Source organism: Wolffia australiana, chromosome 14 (genome assembly GCF_029677425.1).
Source record: "Wolffia australiana isolate 7733 chromosome 14, ASM2967742v1".
Classification (NCBI taxonomy): Eukaryota; Viridiplantae; Streptophyta; class Magnoliopsida; order Alismatales; family Araceae; genus Wolffia; species Wolffia australiana.
In genome coordinates this window covers 10,399,121-10,405,120 of record NC_135848.1, presented here as the reverse complement: position 1 = coordinate 10,405,120, position 6,000 = coordinate 10,399,121, and positions in this window count along the sequence as shown.

Genomic DNA, 6,000 nt, shown 5'->3' with positions numbered 1-6,000 from the left:
TTATTCTCTTCTTCTTCTTTTCATACTTTATTATTCTCTTCTTCTTCTATCAATCTTTTATTCTTTCTTTCTTATCCTTCTGATTTTATTTTCATCCGTTCTTATTCTCTTCTGCTTCTTTGTTTACTTTTTTCTTCTCTTATTCTTCTATTAATATTTTAATAATCCTTTCTTGTCCTTCTAGTTTTTTTTCATCCGCTCTTATTCTCTTCTTCTTCCTTTCATACTTTATTATACTCTTCCTCTTCTACGAATCTTTGAATCTTGCTTACTTATCCTTCTGATTTTATTTTCATCCGTTGTAATTCTGTTCTTCTTCTTTTCTTATTTTATTCTTCCCTTATTCTTCTATTAATATTTTAATCTTCTTTTCTTACTTTATTATTCTCTTATTATTCTATTCATCTTTTAATCTTCCTTTCTTGTCCTTCTAGTTTTCTTTTCATCCGCTCTTATTCTCTTCTTCTTCTTTTCTTACTTTATTATTCTCTTCTTCTTCTACCAATCTTATAATCATCCTTTCTTATCCTTCTGATTTTATTTTCATTCGTTGTTATTCTCTTCTTCTTCTTTTCTTACTTTATTCATCCCTTATTCTACTATCATTCTTTTAATCTTCCTTTCTTGTCCGTCTACTTTTCTTTTCATCCGCTCTTATTCTCTTCTTCTTCTTTTCTTACTTTATTATCCTCTTCTTCTTCTATCAATCTTTTAATCTTCCTTTCTTATCCTTCTCATTTTATTTCAGTCCGTTGTTATTCTACCTTCTTTTCATACTTTATTCTTCTCTCATTCTTCTATTATCCTTTTAATCTTCCTTTGTTGTGTGTCTAGTTTCCTTTTCATCCACTCCTATTCTCTTCTTCTTCTTTTCTTACTTTATTATTCTCTTCTTCTTCTATCAATCTTTTAATCTTCCTTTCCTTTCCCTCTGATTTTATTTTTATCCGTTTTTATTCTGTTCTTCTTCTTTTCATACTTTATTCTTCTCTTATTCTTGTATTAATCTTTTAATTTTCCTTTCTTGTCCTTCTAGATTTCTTTTCATCCGTTGTTATTTTATTCTTCTTCATTTCTTACTTTGTTATTCGTTTCTTCTTCTATCAATCGTTTAATCTTCCTTTCTTATCCTTCTGATTTTATTTTTATCCGTTGTTATTCTCTTCTTCTTCTTTTCTTACTTTATTTTTCCCTTATTCTTCTATTAATCTTTTAATCTTCCTTTCTTGTCCTTCTACTTTTCTTTTCATCCGCTCTTATTCTCTTCCTCTTCCTTTCTATATTTATTATTCTCTTCTTCTTCTATCAATCTTTTAATCTTCCTTTCTTATCCTTCTGATTTTATTTTCATCCGTTGTTATTCTCTTCTTCATCTTTTCTTACTTTATTCTTCCCTTATTCTTCTATCATTCTTTTAATCTTCCTTTCTTGTCCTTCTAGATTTCATTTCATCCGCTCTGATTCTATTCTTCTTCTTTTCTTACTTTATTATCCTCTTTTTCTTCTATCAATCTTTTAATCTTGCTTTCTTATCCTTCTGATTTTATTTTCAACCCTTGTTATTCTCTTTTTCTTCTTTTCTTACTTTATTCTTCTCTTATTCTTCTTTTAATCTTTTAATCATCCTTTCTTGTCCTTCTAGTTTTCTTTTCATCCGCTCTTAATCTCTTCTTCTTCTTTTCATACTTTATTATTTTCTTCTTCTTTTATCAATTCTTCAATCTTCCTTTCATATCTTTCTCGTTTTATTTTCATCCGTTGTTATTCTCTTCTTCTGCTTTCCTTACGTATTCTTCTCTGATTCTTCTATTTATCTATTAACCTTCCTTTCTTGTCCATCTAGTTTTCTTTTCATCCGCTCTTATTCTCTTCTTCTTCTATCAATATTTTCATCTTCCTTTCTTATCCTTCTGATTTTATTTTTGTCCGTTTTTATTCTCTTTTTCTTTTTTTTTACTTTATTCTTCCCTTATTCTTCTACTAATCTTTTCATCTTCCTTTCTTGTCCTTCTAGACTTCTTTTCATCCGCTCTTGTTCTCTTCTTCTTCATTTCTTACTTTAATATTTTCTTCTTCTTCTATCAATCTTTTAATCTTCCTGTCTTATCCTTCTGATTTTATTTTCATCCGTTGCTTTTCTCTTCTTCTTCTTGTCTTACTTTATTCTTCGCTTATTCTTCTATTCATCTTTTAATCTTCCTTTCTTGTCCTTCTAGTTTTCTTTTCATTCATTCTTAGTCTCTTCTACTTCTTTTCTTTCTTTATTATTCTCTTCTTCTTCTATCAATCTTTTATTCTTCCATTCTTATCCTTCTGATTTTATTTTCATCCGTTTTTTATTCTCTACTGCTTCTTTGTTTACTTTATTCTTCTCTTATTCTTCTACTAATCTTTTAATCTTCCTTTCTTGTCCTTCTGATTTTATTTTCATCCGTTGCTCTTCTCTTCTTCTTATTTTGTTAGTTTATTCTTCTCTTATTCTTCTATTCATCTTTTAATCTTCTTTTCTTGTCCTTCTAGTTTTGTTTTCATCCGCTCATATTCTCTTCTACTTCTTCTCTTACTATATTATCCTCTTCCTCTTCTATCAATCTTTTAATCTTGCTTTCTTATCCTTCTGATTTTATTTTCATCCGTTGTTATTCTCATCTTCTTCTTTTCATACTTTATTCTTCCGTTATTCTTCTATGAATCTTTTAATCTTCCTTTCTTGTCGTTCTAGTTCTCTATTCATCTGCTCTTATTCTCTTCTTCTTCTTCTCTCACTTTATTATCCTCTTCTTCTTCTATCAATCTTTTAATCTTCCTTTCCTATCCTTTTGATTTCATTTTCATCCGTTCTTATTCTCTTCTTCTTCTTTTCTTACTTTATTCTTCCCTTATTCTTCTAGTAAGCTTTTCATCTTCCTTTCTTGTCCTTCAAGTTTCCTTTTCAACCGCTGTTATTCTCTTCGTCTTCTTTTCTAACTCTATTATTCTCTTCTTCTTCTATCAATCTTTTAATCTTCCTTTCTTATCCTTCTGATTTTATTTTCATCCGTTACTATTCTCCTTTTCTTCTTTTCTAACTCTATTATTCTCTTCTTCTTCTATCAATCTTTTAATCTTCCTTTGTTATCCTTCTGATTTTATTTTCGTCCGTTACTATTCTCTTCTTCTTCTTTTCTGAATTTATTATTCTCTTCCTCTTCTATCAATCTTTTAACCTTCCTTTCTTATTCTTCTGATTTTATTTTCATGCGCTGCTATTCTCTTTTTCTTCTATTCTTAATTTATTCTTCTCTTATTCTTCTATTAATCTTTTAATCTTTCTTTCTTGTCCTTTTAGTTTTCTTTTCATCCGCTCTTATTCTCTTCTTCTTCTATCAATCTTTTAATCTTTCTTTCGTATCCTTCTAATTTTATTTTCGTCCGTTGTTATTCTCTTCTTCTTCCCTTCTTACTTTTTTCTTCTCTCATTCTTCTATGAGTCTTTTAATCTTCCTTTCTTGTCCTTCTAGATTTCTTTTCATCCGCTCTTATTCTCTTCTTCTTGTTTTCATACTTTATTATTTTCTTCTTCGTCTATCAGTCTTTGAATCTTCCTTTCTTATCCTTCTGATTTTATTTTCATCTGCTGTTATTCTCTTCTTCTTCTTTTCTTACTTTATTCTTCTCTTATTCTTCTATAATCTTATAATATTACTTTCTTGTCCGTCTTGTTTTCTTTTCATCCGCTCTTATTCTCTTCTTCTAATTTTCTTACTTTTTTTTCCTCTTCTTCTTCTATCAATCTTTTTATCTTCCTTTCTTATCCTTCTGATTTTATTTTCATGTGTTATTATTTTCTTCTTCTTCTTTTCATACCTTATTCTTCTCTTATTCTTCTATTAATCTTTTACTTTTCCTTTCTTGTCCTTCTAGATTTCTTTTCATCCGCTCCTATTCCCTTCTTCTTCTTTTCTTACTTTATTATTATCTTCTTCTTGTATCAATCTTTTAACCTTTCTTTCTTATCCTTCTGATTTTATTTTTATCCGTTGTTATTCTCTTCTTCATCTTTTCTTACTTTATTCTTCCTTTATTCTTCTATTATTCTTTTAGTCTTCCTTTCTTGTCCTTCTAGTTTTCTTTTCATCCGCTCTTATTCTCTTCATCTTCTTTTCTTACTTTATCATCCTCTTCTTCTTATATCAATCTTTTAATCTTCCTTTCTTATCCTTCTGATTTTTTTTTCATCCGTTGTTATTCTCTTCTTCTTCTTTTCATACTGTATTCTTCTCTTACTCTACTATTAATCTTTTAATCTTCCTTTCTTGTTCGTCTAGTTTTCTTTTCATCCGCTCTTATTCTCTTCTTCTTCTTTTCTTACTTTATTATCCTCTTCTTCTTCTATCAATCTTTTAATCTTCCTTTCTTATCCTTCTGATTTTATTTTCATCCGTTGTTATTCTCTTCTTCTTCTTTTCATACTTTATTCTTCTCTTACTCTACTTTTTATGTTTTAATCTTCCTTTCTTGTTCGTCTAGTGTTCTTTTCATCCGCTATTATTCTCTTCTACTTTTTTTCTTACTTTATTATTTTCTTCTTCTTCTATCAATCTTTTAATCTTCCTTTCTTATCCTTCTGATTTTATTTTCATCTGTTGTTATTCTCTTCTTCTTCTTTTCTTACTTTAATCTTCTCTTACTCTTCTATTAATCTTTTAATCTTGCTTTCTTGTCCGTCTAGTTTTCTATTCATCCGCTCTTATTCTCTTCTTCTTCTTTTCTTACTTGATTATCCTCTTCTTCTTCTATCAATCTTTTAATCTTCCTTTCTTATCTTTCTGATTTTATTTTCATCCCTTTTTATTCTCTTCTTCTTCTTTTCATACCTTATTCTTCTCCTATTCTTCTATTAATGTTTTAGTTTTGCTTTCTTGTCCTTCTAGATTTCTTTTCATCCGCTCCTATTCTCTTCTTCTTCTTTTCTTACTTTATTATTCTCTTCTTCTTGTATCAATCATTTAATCTTCCTTTCTTATCCTTCTGATTTTTATTTCATCAGTTGTTATTCTCTTCTTCATCTTTTCTTACTTTATTCTTCCTTTATTCTTCTAATATTCTTTTAATCTTCCTTTCTTGTCCTTCTAGTTTTGTTTTCATCCGCTCTTATTCTCTTCATCTTCTTTTCTTACTTTATTATCCTCTTCTTTTTCTATCAATCTATTAATCTTCCTTTCTTATCCTTCTGATTTTTTTTCATCCGTTGTTATTCTCTTCTTCTTGTTTTCTTACCGTATTCTTCTCTTATTCTTCTATTAATCTTTTAATCTTCCTTTCTTGTCCGTCTAGTTTTCATTTTATCCGCTCTTATTCTCTTCTTCTTCCTTTCTTACTTTATTATCCTCTTCTTCTTCTATCAATCTATTACTCTTCCTTTCTTATCCTTCTAATTTGATTTTCATCCGTTGTTATTCTCTTCTTCTTCTTTTCTTACTTTATTCTTCCCTTATTCTTCTGTTATTCTTTTAATCTTCCTTTCTTGTCCTTCTAGTTTTCTTTTGATCCGCTCTTATTCTTTTCATCTTCTTTTCTTACTTTATTATCCTCTTCTTTTTCTGTCAATCTTTTAATCTTCCTTTCTAATCCTTCTAATTTTATTTTCATCCGTTGTTATTCTCTTCTTCTTCTTTTCTTACTTTATTCTTATCTTATTCTTCTATTAATCTTTTAATCATCCTTTCTTGTCCTTCTAGTTTTCTTTTCATCCGCTCTTATTCTCTTCTTCTTCCTTTTTTACTTTACTATCCTCTTCCTCTTCTATCAATCTTTTAATCTTCTTTCTTATCCTTCTGATTTTATTTTCATCCATTTTTATTCTCTTCTTCTTCTTTTCTTACTTTATTCTTCCCTTATTCTTCAATTTATATTTTAATCTTCCTTTCTTGTCCTTCTTGTTTTCTTTTCATCCGCTCGTATTCTCTTCGTCTACTTCTCTTACTTTATTATCCTCTTCTTCTTCTATCAATCTTTTAA